Below are 21,551 nucleotides of genomic sequence, written 5' to 3'. Positions count from 1 at the left end.
AGACAAAGGGAAGAGGAGAGGGAAGTGAAAGAGAGGAGAAAGGAATAAGAGAGAGAGAGAGCAAGGTGGGGGCTGAGCACCCCTTTTTATGGACCTCACTGTTGCTAGGTACTATCCAGCTATTAAAATCAAGAACACCATTCATTTTGGAGACAAATGGATGGAACTAGAAAATATCATCTTGAGTGAAGCAACACAGTTACAAAGGATAGGCATGGTATATATTCACTGATAAGTGCATATTAGCCAAAATACACAATAACCATGTTACATGTCACAGACAGTAAGAATTTTACCAAAAAGGACGGACCCACTGAAGATGTTTCAATACCATTTAGAAGCAGGAAAAAATGGGAGGCAGAGAGAAGGAATGACATGGGTGGGAAAAGGGAGGATGAGGGAGGGAAAGGGGGGGCAAGATCTGTTTTGGGGAGAGACAGGGGAGTAAACAAGAAGGGCAGAATAATAAATGTAAATATGCTGTTGCGCTCTGTGTGGCCATGGGAATCCTCTAGAAAGTCCCAGAGATTTTAGATGTTAGAGACTCTCAGCACTCAATGGGGATGATATTAGTGGAAACGCCCAGCAGTGTGGTGATCGAAGAGTGCTTGAATATATGAAAATCCATTAACGTGATTCAATATGTAAACAAACTCAAAGGAAAACATCATGTAGTCATCTCACTAGATGCTCAAAAAGCATTTGAAAAAAATACAACACATCTTCACATTAAAATTATCGGAAGGATCAGTAATTCAAGGCCCATACCTAAACATAATAAAATCAATATACAGCAATCCAATAGCCAATATCAAATTAAATGGAGAGATACATGAAGCAATACCACTAAAGTCAGGGTCTAGACAAGGATGCCCACTCTCCCATTATCTGTTCAACATAGATAAGGAAGTTCTACCAAGAGCCATAAGAAAAAAAAAAGAGATCAAGGGGATCAAGAATTAATAAATGGAACCTCATGAAATTGAAAAGGTTCTGTAAGGCAAGGGATATAGTCAAAAGACAAATTGGCAACCTACAGAATGGGAAAAATATCTTCACTAACTTCACATCTGATAGAGGTTTAATATCCAAAATATATAAATAATTGAAAAAGTTAACCTCTAAAAAGAAATCAAACAACTCAATCAAAAATGGGGTACAAAGCTAAACAAAGAATTGTCAACCAAAGAATCTCAAATGTCCAAAAAACACTTAAAGAAATGGTCAAAGTCCTTAGTTGTAAGGGAAATGCAAATCAATGTGACACTGAGCCATCACCTTACACCCATCAGAATGGCTAAGATCAAAAACTCATGTGACAGCATATATTGGTGACAATGCAGAGGAAAAGGAGCAGTTCTCCATTGTTGTTGTAATTGCAGCCTGGTATAACCACTCTGGAAATCAATCTGGAGGTTCCTCTGCAAATTTAACAAAGATTTGCCTGAAGATCTATTAGCCAGCTATATCATTCCTGTGAATATGCCCAAAAGATTTCCCATAATGCCACAAACACACATAAACCACTATGTTTATAGTGTCCTTATTTGTGATAGCCAGAAGCTGGTAACAACCCAGATGTCCCACAAAGGAAGGATAGATGCAGAATGTACAGTTCATTTACACAGTGGGTTACTATTTAGCCATTAAATTCGAGGACATCATGGGTTTTGTAGGCAAATGGATGGAACTATAAAATATCATCCTGAGTGAGGTATCTCTGACCCAAAAGGACATGCATGGTATGTACTTGCTAATAAGTGATATTAGCAAAAAAAAAAAAAAATCACAGAATACCCAGGATACAATCCACAGAAGTCAAAAAGGTCATCAGGCCACAGGGCCCAAGTCCTTACTTCAATCCCACTAGAGAGGGAGAAGAAATCAGAGAGCAGATGGAGGGAGGGAACTATAATGGGAGAGGGGAAGAAAGGAAAAGGAAAAACATGATCAGGTATTTGGGGCAGAGCAGGAAAAAAGCCCTGAGGACCATAGGAAAGAGTGGAAATTTGTAATCTTGGATGGGGGAGTTCTAGAATATACCAGACACCTGGGATATGAGAGACTCTCAGGACTCAAAGAGAGGGACTTTAGATGAAATATCCAGCAGTGGGGAGAGGGATCTTGTAGAGTCCATTTCCAGCAGAGAGACAGGGCATCAAGTGGAGGGGTAGTGTTGCCATCCCACAGTCAAAATCACTGACCCAGAATATTTCTTGTCTAAAAGAACTGCAGGGCAGAAATGGAGAAGACACTGAGGGAAAGGAGGTTTAGTGACTGGCCCAACTTAGGATCCATCTCAAGGGAGACTCCAAGACCTGACACTATTACCAATGTTATGGTGTGCTTACAGACAGGTGCCTAGAGTGGCTGTCTTCTGAGAGTCCCAACAAGCAGCTAACTGACTCAGAAGAAGATAGTTATACCCAATCTGTGGACAGAAGCTGGGCACCCTTGTGATTGAATTAGGAAAAGACTGGAAGAAGCTAAGGAGGAGTACAATCCCATATAAAGACCAGCAGTCTCACCTAACCTGAGTGTCTCTCAGACACTGAGCAGTCCACCAGGCAGCATACACTAGCTGGTCTGAGACCCCCATACATACACAGCAGATGACTGCCTGGTCTGACCTCAAAGAAAGACTTGACCTAATCCTTGAGAGATTTGAGGCCCCATAGAATGGGGAGACTGGAAGGAGTTATGGTGGAGGTAGGGACATCCTCTTGGAGACAGGGGGAGGAAGAAAGAGATGTGGAACTTTGAGAGGGAGGACTTGGTGGGAGTAATTACTGGACTGTAAAAAAAAGTAAAAGTAATAAAGAAAAGACAACCATGAGCTAGCAATGTGCTGTTGGCAGTGGTATTAATATCATTAGATGAATTTAATGTTGTAAATTCATATTAACTTTAGACTCTTTCACTCTGAAATCCATCTGATTCATGATTCAGCTGATAGTTTGATATGATATACACATTTTTTGGATGACTCAAACTTTTTGTTATTTTTCCAGGTGGTTTATTAACTTTCAGAAGCCATTGGGGGGGGGGGGGCACAATGAAACAGGATAAGCAATAGTATGTGGGAACAAGTCTATGTGTAATGGACACAACATACACAGACAAACATATCTTGACATGCACAAAATAAAAATGATAAATCTATTGATACTTAGAAGATGTTTTATTAAATTGCCTTGCAAGTAAAATGAAGATATTGGTAACTCAATTAATAGGTTTTTCACTTTCTTCTTTTTGTGTTGAAGGTAATTTTTTTTCAGAAATGTTTACCAAAAATGTTCTTGGGTCTGGCTATTTGCTCTGCCATGGCACAAATTAAATTAAGAAATTAAAGTCATTGAATAGACATTTTGATAAGTTCATTCAAGGGTAGTGTGATTGTGCTATTCACTATTAGTCTGAGAAGCTCAAAGACTTTATACAATTGCTGGGTCATCTTCCCTTTCTGTGTTTCAGCAGATTGTGGGTCTCATTATCACAAGAAAGTAGATTGGCTGCATAAATGAATACAATCCAGCCTCTGATTACCCCATGATTAAACATGCCAAGTTTTCCTTAATCCCTACATCTTTCTGTCCACCCAGCAGCCTGTAAATACCAAGTGAGTGCCCTATCAACAGCTCCATCCTCCATCTTTCTTCTACATTTCCTTTTGAGAAAGTTTCTTCCGAAATTTCTCAGGCTGGACTAGAGATCACTTTATTGCTAAAACATTGATTTGACTAGTTGAAAGTAGTAGACTCATATAACTCTATGACTCTAATTCTGTATTATCAGGTAGAAGAAACACAAGAATAAATATTTTTGTGTTAGTTACTTTTCTATTTCTGTGATGAAACACTATGACCAAGGCTACAGAAATAAGAAAGTATATTTTAGATAATTGTTCCAGGGGTTAAGAGTACAAGATGGAAGATCTGAGGCATGGTATCAGGAGCAAGAAGCTGAGTGCTTATGTCTTCATAAACAAATGTGAAACAGAGCAAACTGAGCTTGTTTTGAAGTTTTGAAATGCAGAGCCTACCATAGCACCATAATAGAAAAAAATGTCCAGTTTGAGCTTTAGTGGACATCTATCCCAGGAAATAGAGTTGAGAAAGACAACACTGTCAGTTTGGAGTCTCTATGTGCTTGAATACAAATATGTATGAGCTCCCGAACCTCCACATAATGCAAGTTGAAGACGTGCATGCTTGCATATATGTACACATGCAATAATATAATCAGTATCATAAAAAGAGGGATCAGGTTTGAAAGGCTTGTGTTGTGCATGTATATTATACATGTTAATATACAAACAGACAACATGAAGCCAACCCCACTGGCATACTCATTATCTCACATACATATGGGCAATGCAATAAAAGGAAATTTTGGGGAAGATTTTAGCAGCAGATATGTATATGGGAGAGAGAAGTTATCTCCATGCAAAAACAAAAGGGACACTTTTAAAATGATGCTCCCAGTAGAAGTATTTTGACTGCTACAGAAGTTATTAATATACCTATGGTTTATGAGTAGTAGAGATAGATCAATAGTTAAAAGTACTGGTTATTCTACCATAGGTACTGAGATCAATTTTCAGCCCTCAGAATTTAGCTCTCAACCATCAATGACTAGTCACATGCCATTGAAAGCTTACTTTTGCAGAAAAAGCACCCATATGAATAAAATACATAAATAATTAAATAGTAATATGATTATAACTTAGGTAAGCAGATGGACTAGAGGAACTACTGGGCCTGTAGGCCTGTACCTTTTTTGTAAAGTCTTAATATCCAGATGTGCATTTATGCTAGTGTGTGTGTGTGTGTGTGTGTGTGTGTGTGTGTGTGTACTACAAATTCCACGTTGACATCAGAGAACAACTTGATATATCAGTTACCTTTTAAAATCATGTGATTTATATTGCTCAAATTCACATCAAAGTGTTGGGAGCAATCAAATTTAACCATTGAACCATTGAGTTGGCATTGAAGTTTTGCTTCGATCCAGTTGATTTTCAGTTTCTTATCTCTTACAAATTGTAATTTGGGGATCAAAATTTGATCAAACAGAGCTGGATGACCCTGGGAGAGAGAAAACACTCTGCTGCTGAGTTTTAAAGACTCAAAGAGGTAAGCATTATTCTTGTAGTTACACCACAGATTCTCCCGACCTTACTCCATGTAAAAGCCTATACCCTCAGTGTTCTCATTCAACATTCTCGGTCAGTGTTAGTCTAAAGAAGACTTCCAAGAAAGATTTGCTTTCTCAATTACCCTGCTTCAGGTTAGTTCGTTCTAAGATTAATACTCTTTATTCTTGTCTTTCTATTTGCAGGTTAGAACAACACAAAGTCTTTTTCTGCATGCTATGCTGGTATACAGTTGTAAATGCATAAATGTTTCTGTGTTAGGACTGGAGAAATAATTCAGTTGATAAGAGTGTTTGCTGAGATAACATAAGTCTCCAAGTTTCAGTTTAATTTAAAGATAATTAGATTTATATATTTTCTGCAAATTTCAGAAACTTTATTTTTGCTTAAACTGATTATACTTCCACTGTACACAGACCTACCACATTATTAATCCCAGTATATCTACTGAGAATATCTATACTGCTTCTGTTTTTTTTAATTAAATATTTTCTTCATTTATATTTCCAATGCTATCCCAAAAGTCCCCAATGCCCTCACCCCCACACTCCCACTTCTATGTCCTGGTGTTCCCCTGTACTTAGGCATATAAAGTTTGCAAGACCATTGGGCCTCTCTTTCCACTGATGGCTGACTAGGCCAACTTCTGATACATATGCAGCTAGAGACATGAGCTCCTGGGAGTACTGATAAGTTCTTATTGTTGTTCCACCTATAGGGTTGCAGATCCCTTTAGCTCTTTGAGTACTTTCTCTAGCTCCTCCATTGGGGGCCCTGTGATCCATCCAATAGATGACTATTAGCATCCACATCTGTGTTTCCTAGGCCCAAGAATAGCCTCACAAGAGACAGCTATATCAGGGTCCTTTCAGCAAACTCTTGCTAGTGTATGCAATGGTGTCAGTGTTTGGAGGCTGATTATGGGATGAATCTCTGGGTATGGCAGTCTCTAAATGGTCCATCCTTTCATATCAGCTCCAAACTTTATCTCTGTAACTCCTTCCATGGGTGTTTTGTTCTCAATTCTAAGAAGGGGCAAAGTATCCACACTTTGGTCTTCATTCTTCTTGAGTTTCATGTGTTTTGCAATTTGTATCTTATATCTTGGGTATTCTAAGTTTCTAGGCTACTATCCACTTATCAGTGAGTACATATCATGTGAGTTCTTTTGTGATTGGGGTACCTGACTCAGGATGATGCCCTCCAGGTCCATCCATTTGGCTAGGAATTTCATAAATTCATTCTTTTTAATAGCTGAGTGTAATCCATTGTGTAAATGTACCACATTTTCTGTATCCATTCCTCTGTTGAGGGGCATCTGGGTTCTTTCCAGCTTCTGGCTATTATAAATAAGGCTGCTATGAACATAGTGGAGCATGTGTCCTTCTTACCGGTTGTAACATCTTCTGGATATATGCCCAGGAGAGGTATTGCTGGATCCTCTGGTAGTACTATGTCCAATTTTCTGAGGAACCACCAGACTGATTTCCAGAGTGGTTGTATAAGCTTGCAATCCCACCAACAATGGAGGAGTGTTCCTCTTTCTCCACATCCTCGCCAGCATCTGCTGTCACCTGAATTTTTGATCTTAGCCATTCTGACTGGTTTGAGGTGGAATCTCAGGGTTGTTTTGATTTGCATTTCCCTGATGATTAAGGATGCTGAACATTTTTTCAGGTGCTTCTTAGCCATTCGGTGTTCCTCAGGTGAGAATTCTTTGTTTAGCTCTGAGCCCCATTTTTAATGGGATTATTTGATTTTCTGGAATCCACCTTCTTGAGTTCTTTACATATATTTGATTGCCTCACTTTGGGTTTTCTTTATTGTGTCTACTTCCCTTTTTAGGTCTTGGATGGTTTTATTCAATTCCATTACCTGTTTGGTCATGTTTTCCTGTAATTCTTTAAGGGATTTTTGTGCTTCCTCTTTAAGGTCTTCTACCTGTTTAGCAGTGTTCTCCTGTATTTCTTTAAGTGTGTTATTAAAGTCCTTCTTGATGTCCTCTACCATCATCATGAGATATGCTTTTAAATCCAGGTCTAGCTTTTCAGGTGTGTTGGGGTATCCAGGATTGGCTGAGGTGGAAGTGCTGATTTCTGATGATGGTGAGTGGTCTTGGTTTCTGTTAGTAAGATTCTTATGTTTGCCTTTCGCTATCTGGTAATCTCTGGAGTTAGTTGTTATAGTTGTCTCTGGTTAGAGATTGTTCCTCTCATGATTCTGTTAGCCTCTATCAGCAGACCTGGGAGACTAGGTCTCTCCTCTGAGTTTCAGTGGTCAGCGCACTCTCTGCTGGCAAGCTCTCCTCTTACAGGGAAGGTGCAGAGATATCTGGTATTCAGACTTCCCTCCTGGTAGAAGATGAAGGCCTGAAACAGGACGTGTCCAAGAAGCTGTGTTGCTTCAGCCTTTCACCGAAGCTATTAGCTTCTGTAGTCCACACTCTCACCTGCACAGACTAGTCTCAGAGGGATCCAGGAACCAAGATGGCTCCCCCAGGTGTTCCAGCAAAGCCCTCCCGGGCAGGGAGGACACCTCTCCTCTGGCAGGGAAGGTGCCCAGATGTCTGGAGCCCAAAATGGGGTCTGTCTCAGAAGCTGTCTTCTAGGGACCTTGGGGGCGTCTGCCGATTCTGTGCCCAGGTGACCCAGTGCTGTTGCCGACCAGAAGGGTCTTGTGACCCTGGTCAGGCTGGGTTTCCTGCTTTCCTACTGCTGTTTCAGGTCCCGCGTGATTGGATTGGAACAGAAGTTGTGTTCCACTCACCGGTGGTCCTAAGATCCTGTGGAGAGTCATCTAGGGGACCTTGGTGGGGGGCAACTCCCTGCCCAAGGTGACCTGGTGCTGGTGCTAACCAGAAGGGCACTGCTTCTGTTTTATTGCAATTTTGAATACTGTAGTAGTGAAAATGGTTGGGAAACACCTTTATGTGTTTCCTGATATATATATAGAGAGAGACAGAGAGAGAGACAGAGAGAGAGAGAGAAAGAGAAAGAGAGAGAGAGAGAGAGAGAGAGAGAGAGAGAGAGAGAGAGAGAGAGAGAGAAAAGGATACATCTGGGTAATACAATGCATCTGTCACCTTTAAAAATCTTCCATACAGTTGTACATAAGAAGTAATTGAATGTACTTATTTACACTGCCACATTTTTCATTAAATACACTGAAGAATAAATGGTCAGCCTTTTCCCATATTTCACCAGCATTTGTCCATTTTTCCTTCATAGAAGCAATTTAGACTGTGTTAAAATGAAATCTCACAGTATTTTAAATTTTAATTTCTATTATGACAAGTATGGTGAACACATTAGATGCCACATGTTATTTTTGTGGAAAGCCCTCTGTTCTGTTTTTTTTTTTTTGTTTTGTTTTGTTTTTTGTTTTTTAGCTTTTATATATTTATTTATTGATTGATTGATTGACTACTTTTCAGTCCAGGTCTCACTATGTATCCCTGACAGAGCTGCAATTCACTCTGTAGCCTAGGTAATCCCAGAAAACACAGAGCTGGGCAATCTACTGCTCCCCAAATCCTGGAATTCAATACATATATCACCAAGCCTGGATCATCAGCTTATAAACTGACTGATAGACAGTTTATATTCTTCTTAGTGTATGTATCAATATTTACCATTGTCCCCATGAGAGAACCTCATATGCTGTAACCAAGAAGATTTTTCATGGTATTAATGTAGGTTCCAGACGTATGGAGAAGTCAATTTATCTAGCGAGGAAATCCATTCAGAGGGAGTTATGTTGGTATTACCTTTTGAGTGGTTTAGCCTAGAGAATCTTCCTGAAGAAGCGAATATACAATAATAATATGCAAATTGAATGAAATACAAGAAAGGAGAAAATGTGATATGTGGTGTTGTGAGTGAGCCTCTGGTGAATGTTGATATATATAAGCTGGGCATATTGAACAAGCACTATATTCTAGAACTTTCATAAGGAAGGTAGAAGAATAAGGAACCAAGGTATTTTTGACTATAAAGCCAGCTGTAGAATAGTCTAGGTCAGAGGAGATCCTCTCCCCCCCCCAAAAGAACCCAAAAATATTCCAATGAATAAAGTTAAACATGTGCATGCACAACACACACACACACACACACACACACACACACACACACACCAAAACACCAGTGAGAAGGCTCAGCAGATTAAGAGTGCTTGCTACCAAGGTGGGTGACCCAAATTTACTTCCCTAATCCTCATGGTAAAAGGAGAAAACTGATTATACGAATTGATTTCTGACCTCCACAGGAGAAACATGGTTCGTGTGTGTGTGCGCACACATACATACACACACACACACACACACACACACACACACACACACCAATGTACATATAAACAAATAATAAATTTTAATAAAACTATAGGGACATTTAGGAGACAAAACCTCTCTTGCTTTCCCAAAAACATATTTATGTAATATATGTATTGTATTTTATATACAAAGTTGTTTGGCCTGCCTGATTGTCTGTGCAATGTGTGCTTGCAGAGTTCTTATAGGACAGAAGAGGGTATGTAATCTCACAATACTGAAGCTTCACTTTGTTGTGAGCCTCTATGTAGGAGCTGAAACTTGAACCCTGGTCAACAGAAAGATCCAAATTTGTTCTTAACCACTGAACCATCTCTGCAGGCTCTACTTTTAAAAAGAATCAATAAAGAAAGAAAAAAGAGAAACTAAAGAAAGAGAAAGAAAGAGAGAAAGAAAGAAAGAAAGAAAGAAAGAAAGAAAGAAAGAAGAGAAAATAAAGGAAGAAAAAAGAAATAAAAAGAGAGAGAGAGAGGGAGAGAAGGAAGGAAGGAAGGAAGGAAGGAAGGAAGGAAGGAAGGAAGGAAGGAAGGAAGGAAGGAAAGAAAGAAGAAGAAAGAAAGGAAAGAAAAATGTAAAGAAATCCTATATGATATTCAAATATCAGAAACGATAAGCCATGGCAGAAAAACTCTAGACAATTTAGAATGCCTTCCTAGATTATGTATGACCTTATGCCTCACATTGTCTCAGAAGCACATAGCATTGAAACCATGCATTATCCTTCAACATTCAATGTGAACTTGCCCAGCTACATTCTCGCTGGCTTAGGACATGAATCCTCATATGTCATATTGTGAACATTTTGTCTGTTCTGTTCCAACATCAAGTATTTGTGGTCGATATTTATGTAGATCCATAACATCGTGACATTTATGACTTAGTGTTGAGCTGGTTCTAGTCTTTATGACTTCTAAGATGGAATAGGAAAAAGCTTTCTTAGGAACCATTCTTATCAATAGGTCAGTCTACTTGAGTCAGATGCATTATAAGCAAGAAGCAAACAGGTATAAATGCACAGAATGTTTATTAACCTATGGGGGAAAAACAGTAGATCTTCACATGTGGTATTGCAGATGACTCCATGGGACAGCTTGTATCTTCCAATAATCACATGGTGTTTCCTTGGAATTCTGTCCTATTACCTGGTCAGTTTGAATGTTTCATACCACAGGTACATGCACTCTCAAGTATCTATTTCACTGCCTTATCACATTTGATGTCTTATTAGGATTACCTCATTAACTGTCCTGAATGACATAGACAAAAAACACAAAAATCTGGGGAAGACTTGTGTAGCTGATATTTGCTATCTTGATGGTTCTTCTTTCATTCATGCTTTTCCTCCCCGTTTCTTCCACATTTCAATCTTCTATCACTAATCAGGAAAGAGAAAAGAATAGAGAGCAAAGGTGGCTATGTTATCATTTGACTATTTCCTGCTGATTAGGCTCATCGAGTTCCTCAATGCAAATTTAATATTCAACCTTAGCGTATTTAATTTCTTCTTGATTTTTCTTCTCTGCACATGAGTACTTAACAACATGGGATAACATTGACCAACAACAATGAATCAACACCCAACAACCTACACTACCTTTTGTGGCATTGATATATCCTCTAAAATATCCCCAGAATTCCAAACCATATATTCATAGACACAATCTCCATCTTGCAATATCATGCCTGTGAAAGAGAGTGAAGCAAATCACAGTCAACTGCTGTGTGCAATCTGAAGCAGCCTCATATTACATGAATGGGATTAAAATGAAAACATTTTTATAATATTTCTCTGTTTTTAAAGAAACCAAAATTCCAAAATTGTGACTAAATGCTTGCATCAATACCAGAACTGACTAGATAGTAGAATAGTTGCTACTTTAGGAAGTTAGCCTTGAGCAATGACATATGTCATATCCCAAACTTACGTCTTTTCTATGGTCTAATTTAAAGTCTTCAGCGTATCATAATTTAAAGAATTATTTTAATTATTCATTTTTACTGTTTTGAGAGTGCCCTATATGATTATTGCATTTACCTTTTTAAAATCCCTCTCTATTTTTCACTTCTACTCATCCTGTGTCTCCTGAATCCCTCTCAAAAAATGTATAACTTCTGAGCTGATTATAAGATATACAAGTATTTAAGAGTAATGACCTAAATGAAGGGCTTTAATAAAACAAAGAAATAGATGAATATTAAAGAGCTACGTTTTTTTTTCTAAGAAAACAGAGAGGTAAAATAGAGGAAAAGGAATTGTATTCAGCATTACTGACTCTATAGAGTTACTTTTGGGTACAGAGATGGCAGGCTGGAAACAATTTTTGATTCACTGAAAAAAATAACAACCAACCCACAAACCCAGACACCAAAAATCTACACAGAAGATTAGTTTCTTATGAAACTAGGGTCATAACCCAGGGTCATGTGAGGAGAGGGAATAACAATTGTGAAAATATCTCCAACATACAGGACTTTAGTCAAATCTGAAGGCTATTTTCCTGATTAATGATTGATGTCAGATGGCTCAGGACCAAAATGTTGGAGTTATGAGCACTGGGGAGCTGATCCTGCATAATATAATTAAGAAGACTGAGGAAGCCCTAAGGAGCAAGCCAAGAAGAAGTGATCTTCCATGGTCTCTGAACTTTTCTCTTGAGACATGATCTTCACTGCTTGTCTTAGTCAGGGTTTGTATGCCTGCACAAAACATCATGACCAAGAAGCAAGTGTGGGCACAAGGGTTTATTCAGATTATACTTCCACATTGCTGTTCATCACCAAAGGATGCCAGGATAGCAACGTTCACAAGGCAGGAACTTGGAGCCAGGAGCTGACAGAGACCACGGAGGGGTGCTGCTTACTGGATTGCTTTTCCTGGCTTTCTAAGCTTGCTTTCTTGTAGAACTCACGACTTCCAGCCCAGGGATGGCAACACCCAGAATGTGCCCTCCTCTCTTGATCACTAATTGAGAAAATGTCTTACAGCTGGATATCATTGGAGGCATTTTCTCAAGGGAGGCTCCTTTCTCTGAGATAACTCCAGTTTGTGTCAAGTTGACACACAAAACAAGTCAGTACACTGCTATATGCTTAGAGTGCAAGTTCTGTTTAATGTAGATGAAGTAGTTCGCACTAGAAACCTGTAATTTAAATTTCTCTTAGCTCCAGAAAAAAAAATTTATAAAGAAGGAAAGAAAATTCTCCCCTAGGATGGTAAAGTGGAGAAGGCTTGTTACCCTGCTTTAAGTAACTGCTAGACATCTCTGATTAGACACTAGAGGTTTTGGTATTTTTCTAAATAACTGTGGTTGATTTTGATCTTCTTTTTGTCCTGCTTCAGTTCTTGTCTTGAGTTTTTGCACCAATTTCCCTCCAGGATGGATTTATACGGTATAACAAATGCCTTCTTTCACAAGCTGTTTTTGATCAGGCTGTTTATCACAGCAGTGGAAAGCAAACTTAGACATGTAATATAGAACTATGGAATCCAATATTTACACATGGTGGCTTGTAAGGTCTGCTCAATAGTTTAAAGGTCATATTACATTTGATCAATTCTGGTTTGGAAACAACATGACATGAAATCAATAGGCAAAGTTAGGGATGTAGGTCAGGGGTTAAAAGCTTATCTAGAATCCAGGCATCTCTGAATTCAATCCTCAGAGGCATATAAATAGTAGGTTGAGACAGATGAATCAGTAAGTAGTTCAAGTTCACCCTGAGTTACACAGTGAGTTTGTGTTCAGCCATGGTCACATAAAAACCTGCAAAAGCAAAATCTATATAGGCAATTGTAAGTACAAATATGTATTGTTATGTATGAGTACATGTGTATATTCATGTGTGATAGATAGCATATGCAGTGTTTATTCATGGATATGTGTGTGTTAACATGTTTGTCTGTGTGTTCTCATATGTGTATGACTGAGTAGCATGTACACATACACATAATGCTATTGCTTATGTGGAGGATGGAGGTTGATGTGGAACAACTTCCTCATTCAATCGTTTACTTATTAAAAAAAAAAAGGGTGTTTCCTCAAGGCATCCAAAGCTCACTGTTTCTTCTTTGCTGGATTCCCCGTGAGTCCCTGTTATGTGCCTCTCTCAATTCCTCTACCACAGTTCAGAGGTTACAGGCTTTTTGAACAATTTCTGAATTTAATGTTAGTGCTGAGCTATAAAATCAGCTTCTAATTATTCCTCAGCAAGCATTTTACACACAGATTGATCTTACTGACTCACAATTAGCCAAGGTAAATTCATTAACAAAAATCAGTAACATAAATTAATTAAACATTTAATTAATTTGAATAAATTTAAAATTTTGAAAATTATTTCATTTATTTACATTCTAAATTTTGCTCACATCCTGGTCCCCCTCCCAAAGTCCTTCACCCCATACTCCCTCCCTAGTGCCACTGAGAGTATACTCCCCCACCCACCCAACAATTCCCACTAACCCACCCACCCCACATACCCAGCCATCCACCCAGTGTGTCCTCTCCCCTGGGGTATCAAGTCTCTACAGGATTAGGCACATGCACTCGCACTGAGAACTGACAAGACATTCTTCCTCTACATATGTGCAGGAGGTCACAGATCATGTATGCTCTGGTTGGTGGCTTAGTCTCTGGGAGCACCCAGGGGACCAGGGAAGTTGACAGTGTTGGTAGTCCTATGGGGTTGCCACCCCCTTCAGCTTCTTAAATCCTTCCCTTATCTCTTCCATAGGGGTCCCCATCCTCAGTCCAATGGTTGGCTGTAAGTATCTGCAACTGTCTGAGTTAGTTGCTGGTATAGCTTATCGGAGGACTACAATGCTATGCTCCTGTCTGCAAGCATAACATGGCATCAGTAATAGTGTCAGGGTTTGGTGCCCATATATGGAAGGAATTCCAATTTGGGCTGATCACTGGCTGTCATTTTATTCAGTTTCTGCTCCATCTTTTTCCCTGCATTTCTTCTAGACAAGAACAATTCTGGGTCAAAAAGTCTGAAAGTGGGTCTGTCATCCCACCCCACAATTATAGGCCCTGTTTATCTGCTGGAGGTAGTCTCTTCAGGTTCATTTTCCCCATTGTTGCGTATTTCAGCTAAGGTCTTCACCATTCAGTCCTGGTAGCCTTTAGCATCCCATGTCTCTCTGGGACATTATGGCAGTTTCCTTCATTCTCCTTCCTAAGCAGCTGCATGAAAATTTACTCATTTGGCTGTCTAGACTTCTCTTCGTCTGCTCCCATGCCTAATCCTGCCCCCTTTTCCCCTCCAATTCCCCTCTCTCACTCAGGTCCCTCCCTCCCTCTTCCTCCCATGATTACTTTGTTACTTTTCCTAAGTGAGATTGAAGCATCCTGACTTGGGACTTCCTTCTTGTTAAACGTCTTACAGTTGTGGGTTGTATCATGGATGTTCTGTACAGTTTGACTAATATCCACTTATAAATTAGTACATATTATGCAGGTCCTTTTGGGCCTGGGTTAACAAACTTAAAATGATATTTTCTAGTGCCATCTATTTTCCTGCAAAATTCATGATGTCCTTGTTTTTGATAGCTGAATAATATTTCATTGTGTAAATCAACCACATTTTCTGTATCCATTCTTAGGTAGAAGGATATATGGGTTGTTTACAGTTTCTTCCTATCATGGACACAGGTACTAAGAATATAGTAGAACACATGCCCTTGTGGTATGGTGGGATATATTTTCGGTATATTTCCAGGAACAGTACAACTGGGTATTCAGGTACAAGTATTTACAATTATCTGAGGAACTGCCAGATTGATTTTTAGAGTAGTTGTACCAGTTTGCAATCCCAAGAGCAAAGGAAGAGTGTTCCTCTTTCTCCTTATCCTTGCAGGTATGTGCTGTCAATTGGGTTTTTTATTTTAAGCATTCTGATTGGTGTAGTGTGGAATAACAAGGGGGTTTTGATTTGCATTTTTCTGATGACTATGAACATTGATCATTTCTTTAAATGCTTCTAGGCCATTCAATGTTCTTCTGTTGAGAATTCTGTTTAGCTCTTTACCCCATTTTTAATTGTGTTATTTGGTTTTTGAGTCTAAGTTCTTGAGTTCTTTATATATTTTGGATATTATACCTCTATCAGGTTTAGTGAAACTCTTTTCCCAATCTGTAGTTTGCCATTTAGTTCTATTGGCATTGTCATTTGCCTTACAGAAGGCAGTTTCATGAAGCACCATTTGTCAATTGTTGATCTTAGAGTCTAAGTCATTAGTGTTTCACTTAGGACAATTTCCCCTGTGCCAATGTGATCAAGGCTAGTTCCTACTCTCTCTTCTGTTATATTTAGGGATCCTGGTTTTATGTTGAGTTCCTTGATCCACTTAGACTTGAGGTTTGTGCAAGCTGATAAATATGGAACAATTTGAATTCTTCTTCTTGCAGACCAGTTAGACCAGCACCAATTGTTGAAGATGATTTTGTTTTTCTACTTTAAAGTTTAGGGTTCTTTGTCAAAGGTCAAGTGTCCATAGGTATGTGTGTTAATTTCTGGTTCCAAAATTCTAGTCCATTGATTGACCTTTCTGACTCTGTACCAATACCATGTAGGCTTATTTGTTTGTTTGTTTGTTTTTAACACTATTGCTCTAGTACACATTGAGGTCCGGTATGGTGATTCCCCCAGAAGTTCTTTTATTGTTGAAAATTATTTTCACTATTCTGGGGTTGTTTTAATTTTTCATTAGTACTTGATCACTGCTCTTCCCTTGTCTGTGAAGAATTATGTTGGAATTTTGATGGCACTTGCATTACATATGTAGATTGATTTGGTAGAAAGGCCATTTCTACTACATTAATCATATCAATCCATGAGCCTGAGTAATCTTTTTATCTTCTGAGGTCTTCTTTGATTTTTTTTTTTCTTCATGAACTTCAGGTCCTTGTCATATATACCTCCACTTGCTTGGTTGGAGTTACACTAATATATTTCATATTAATATTTCATATTAATTATTGTTATTATGAAGGATGTTGTTTTCATTATTTCTTTTTCATCCCATTTAAATTTTGTATAAAGGAAGGCTACTGATTTGAGTTCATTTTATATCCATCCACTTTGCTGAAGTTGTTTATCAGCTGTATGTGTTCTCTGATCTAGTTTTTGGGGTCATTTATATATGCTATCATATCATGTGCAAATAGTGATATCTTGACTTCTTCCTTTCCAGTATGTATCCCCTTGATATCCTTTGGTTTTCTAATTGTTCTAACTAGAATTTCAAGTACTATATTGAATAGATAGGGAGAGAGTGGACAGCTTTGTCTTGTCCCAGATTTTAGTGGGGTTCCTTTAATTTCTCTCCATTTAACATGATCTTGGTTGTTAGTTTGCTGTATATTGCTTTAATTATGTATATGTATGTGCAATGAATTCCTGGTCTTTCCAACATTTTTAACATGAAGGGGCATTGTATTTTGTTAAAGGCTTTTTACAGCATCTCATGTGATAATCATGTGATTCCGTTTTTTATTAGATATTTTCTTTATTTACATTTCAAATATTATCCCCTTTCCTAGTTTCCCCTCTGAAAATCCCCTATCCCATCCCCCCTCCCACTGCTCCCCAATCCACCCCCTCCTGCTTCCTGGCCCTGGAATTCTCCTATACTGCGGCATAGAACCTTCACGGGACCAAGGGCCTCTCCTCCCATTGATGACCACCTAGGCTTTCCTCTGCTACATATGTTCATACATGGCTAAAGCCATGAGTACCACCATGTGTTTTCTTTGATTGGTGGTTTAGCTCTCTGGGGATACTGGTTAGTTCATATTGTTGTTCCTCCTGTGGGGCTGCAAATCACTTCAGATATTTGGAAACTTTCTCTAGCTCCTCCTTTGGGCACCCTGTGCTATATCCAATGTATGACTGTGAGCATCTACTTCTTTATTTGTCAGGCACTGGCAGAGCCTCTCAGGAGACAGCATTATCAGGCTCCTGTTCCCAAGCTCTGGTTTGCATCTGCAATAGTGTCTGGATTTGGTGGTTGTTTATGGAATGGATCCCCAGTTGGGGTAGTCTCTGGCTGGTTATTCCTTCAGCCTCTGCTCTGAATTTTTTCTCTGTAACTTCTTCCATGGTTATTTTGTTCCCTCTTGAAGAAGGATTGAAGTATCCACACTTTGGTCTTCCTTCTTCTTGAGATTCATGTATTTTGCAAATTTTAACTTAGTAATTCTGAGCTTCTGGGCTAATATCCACTTATCAATAAGTGCGTATAATTTGTGTTCTTTTGTGATTGGGTTACCTCACTCGGGGTGATATCCTCCAGATCCATCAATTTGTCTAAGAATTTCATAAATTCGTTGTTTTTAATAGCTGCATAGAGATCCACTGTGCAAATATACCACATTTTTTGTACACATTTCTCTGTTGAGAGACATCTGAGTTCTTTCCAGCTTCTAGATATTATAAATAAGGGTGCTATGAACATAGTGGAGCATGTGTTCTTATTACATGTTGGAGTATCTTATGTACCCCAAAATGATATTTCTGGGATCTTGGGTAACCAAACTGATTTCCAGAGTTGTTGTACCAGCTTGCAATCCCACCAGCAATCAAGAGGAGGAGTGTTCCTATTTTTCCACATCCTCACCAGGATCTGCTGTCACCTGAGTTTTTTAATTTAGCCATTCTGATTGTTGTGTGGTGGAATCTCAGGGTTGTTTTAATTCCATATAAGTTTTATAGCAATATCTCTGATGTTCATACAGCTTTATTTTTTTTTCCATTTTTTATTAGGTATTTAGCTCATTTACATTTCCAATGCTATACCAAAAGTCCCCCTTACCCACCCACCCCCACTCCCCTACCCACCCACTCCCCCCCTTTGGCCCTGGCGTTCCCCTGTACCGGGGCACACAAAGTCTGCGTGTCCAATGGGCCTCTCTTTCCAGTGATGGCCGACTAGGCCATCTTTTGATACATATGCAGCTAGAGTCAAGAGCTCAGGGGTACTGGTTAGTTCATAATGTTGTTCCACCTATAGGGTTGAAGATCCCTTTAGCTCCTTGGGTACTTTCTCTAGCTCCTCCATTGGGAGCCCTGTGATCCATCCATTAGCTGACTGTGAGCATCCACTTCTGTGTTTGCTAGGCCCCGGCATAGTCTCACAAGAGACAGCTACATCTGGGTCCTTTCAGTAAAATCTTGCTAGTGTATGCAATGGTGTCAGCATTTGGAAGCTGATTATGGGGTGGATCCCTGGATATGGCAGTCTCTACATGGTCCATCCTTTCATCTCAGCTCCATACTTTGTTTCTGTAACTCCTTCCATGGGTGTTTTGTTCCCACTTCTAAGGAGGGGCATAGTGTCCACACTTCAGTCTTCATTTTTCTTGAGTTTCATGTGTTTAGGAAATTGTATCTTATATCGTGGGTATCCTAGGTTTTGGGCTAGTATCCACTTATCAGTGAGTACATATTGTGTGAGTTCCTTTGTGATTGTGTTACCTCACTCAGGATGATGCTCTCCAGGTCCATCCATTTGGCTAGGAATTTCATAAATTCATTCTTTTTAATAGCTGAGTAGTACTCCATTGTGTAGATGTACCACATTTTCTGTATAAAGATTGTGACACCTCCAGAAGTTCTTTTATTGTACAGGATTAGCTCTCCTGACCTTTTGTTTTACCACAGGAAGTTGAATATTGTTCATTTCAAATCTGTGAAGAATGTTCTTGGTATTGTGATGGGGATTACTTTGAAGCCATAGATTTTTGGAAGAAACTCCTTTTGACTAGGTTAATGGTACCACTATGTGAGCTTATTCTACCAGAATGGTTAATTCTATCACTATGTGAGCATGGTAACTTCTGGTAACTTCTTAAATTTTCTTCTTCTAAGAAACTTATCATCATACAAGTCTACCACTTGCTTGGTTGGAGTTACACTATGATATCTTTTATTGTTTGTTGGTATTTGAAAGATTTTGTTTCTCAGCATATTTGTCATTTTTTATTGTAAGGCTAAGGATTACTTTTATATTTTAGTTAATCTAGTATCCATCTCCTTCATTAAATGTGGTTTCAAACTTCTGAAATTTTATGGTAGAAATATTCTACTTGCTTATATATACAATGATTTCATCTGAGAATATTGAGTCAATAATTCATTCCTTTTGAATTTATATTGACTTGATCTCCTTTCAGTGTCTATTTTTGTAGCTTGAACTTCAGCTACTATGTTTTATAGATATAAATGAAGTAGACATCTTTTTTTGTCTATTTCCTAAGATTACTAAAACATGTTAATATTTTCTCTATTAAATTTGATATAGGATATATTCTTAGTTGAAATTACCTTTACAGTTTAGGTATGTTCCTTGTATCTCTGATCTCACAAATATTTTTATATGAATGCATGCTGGACTTTACCAAAGGTTTATCATGACCTAAAGATATGATCATGTGTGTTCTTCTTTCAGTTTGTTTATATTGTGGGTTACATTGACATACATTCATATTTTGAAACATGTCTGCATTGGTAGTATGAAACCAACTTGATCACATTAAATGATCTTTCAGATATGATTTTTAATTTTGTTTGTATTTTGTTGAGTATATTTACAACATAATGAGGGAAACTGATGTGTAAATTTCTTTATTGATTATTTGTATGGTTTGCTTTACAGGGAAATAATTACCATATAAACAATATTATGAAATACTGACAGCGCTGTGATCATTATGGCAGGTTCCTGATTTCCACAGAACATATTTTAGGATTTAAATGATTCAGTGGAAATCATTAGTGATTAAGTTGTCTCTGACTTTCACAGCTGATGGAATTCTCACAACATTTATTCACTTCTTTATGTCTGTTTAGTGCCTTCACTTTCATGCATGACAGACTGTAAAAACTGAAAGCTAGAAAACCACTTTTCTTCTTTAGTTGTTTTTGGTCTTAAAAATCATATCACAGGGAAAGTCAAACTATCACTTGTAACAGAGAGACCTGGGTTCTGATGTTGACCAAAGGTCACAGCTGTGATTTTTGCTGGAATTTTAGGACCAGTTTTCATTTTTCCATTATGTTTCAGACATAAAATATCATGAAAATAATAACCTAGTATGGACATGCAAGCCAGTGTGTAATGTGGTTCTCTAGGATGCAGAATTCACTGTGTTCAGTCAATTGCTGCACACATCTGCAGGCAGTAAAATCAGAAATTCAAAATTGTGCTGGGACACAGGTTATTTTGAAATAAGACAAGGCCATGAAATAAATCAAATGAAATCAAATAAAAATTTCTTTGGGCATTGCATATGTATATAGCCTCTTGAATTTGTAATGATTAAATCTCCATCACTTCTTGCTACAACTTTATGCATGCTGATGGTGTGCATTATTAGAGCATGTTAGAGACATTCACATTCAGACACAAAAATTGAACAGGAACCTCAGCCTTGGGGCCTTACAATGGCCTCTGATGGAGAATGGGGTATATGGGCTCTCAGAAAGAGTTAAATGCAAATAAAGACAAAGCAGCTTTTAGACTCTGACATAGGCAGAGACAAGATGGTAAGAATACCTTGTTCTTCACACATCCCAACAACTTGTACTGCGGCTTTTACTTGTCTTGAAATGTTAAACATTTTAAATTTACAAAGTTACACTTAAACCAAAGAAAATTTCTTGGAAACCCCCTCCATTCTAGAATACAGAAACCAATCTGAACTCTAAGATTTGAATCTTCACATCACAGGAATTCACATTTAAATACTATTTTTTCCGAATATATAGGGTACATTATCTTCCTTCCCCTTGTTCTGGTGAAACAATCATCCCACTGCTCTTCAGGGAGTAACTTTGTCCATCTTCAGTAAATCTGCAAATATTGTTTTTTAGATCCCTCTCCCTTGCACTGGACATAACCTATGGTAATTAATTTATAATCAGATCTAGGGAATCTTCAGACTTGGGTTCTTAGTAAAGAAAAGATCTACTAGTTTTGACAAGATTAGAAACAACGAGGATGTCTGGAGATGAACGGTTAGGGTTGTCCTATCCAATGTCAAGTGGCATCTGGGAGTACATTTA

The 21,551-nt window shown here is 38.4% G+C and overlaps 1 protein-coding gene across 5 annotated transcripts in view; it reads left to right on the top strand.

Moving 5' to 3' along the window:
* The first annotated feature begins 4,950 nt into the window (after positions 1-4,950).
* Sult2a8 (sulfotransferase family 2A, dehydroepiandrosterone (DHEA)-preferring, member 8) overlaps positions 4,951-21,551 on the top strand; it is a 36,095-nt gene continuing 19,494 nt past the window's right edge. The window contains exons 1-2 of one of the 5 annotated variants that reach the window (XM_006540427.2): positions 13,173-13,275; positions 14,217-14,246. The gene's annotated coding sequence lies outside the window, so the exon portion shown is untranslated. The other 4 variants (XM_006540426.2, NM_175250.5, NM_001199306.1 and 1 more) reach the window with 4 other exon arrangements.

The sequence above is a fragment of the Mus musculus genome, chromosome 7 (genome assembly GCF_000001635.26).
Source record: "Mus musculus strain C57BL/6J chromosome 7, GRCm38.p6 C57BL/6J".
Taxonomy (NCBI): domain Eukaryota; kingdom Metazoa; phylum Chordata; class Mammalia; order Rodentia; family Muridae; genus Mus; species Mus musculus.
The sequence above is the reverse complement of the archived record's forward strand: the minus strand, read 5'-3'. Positions and strand labels throughout refer to the sequence as shown.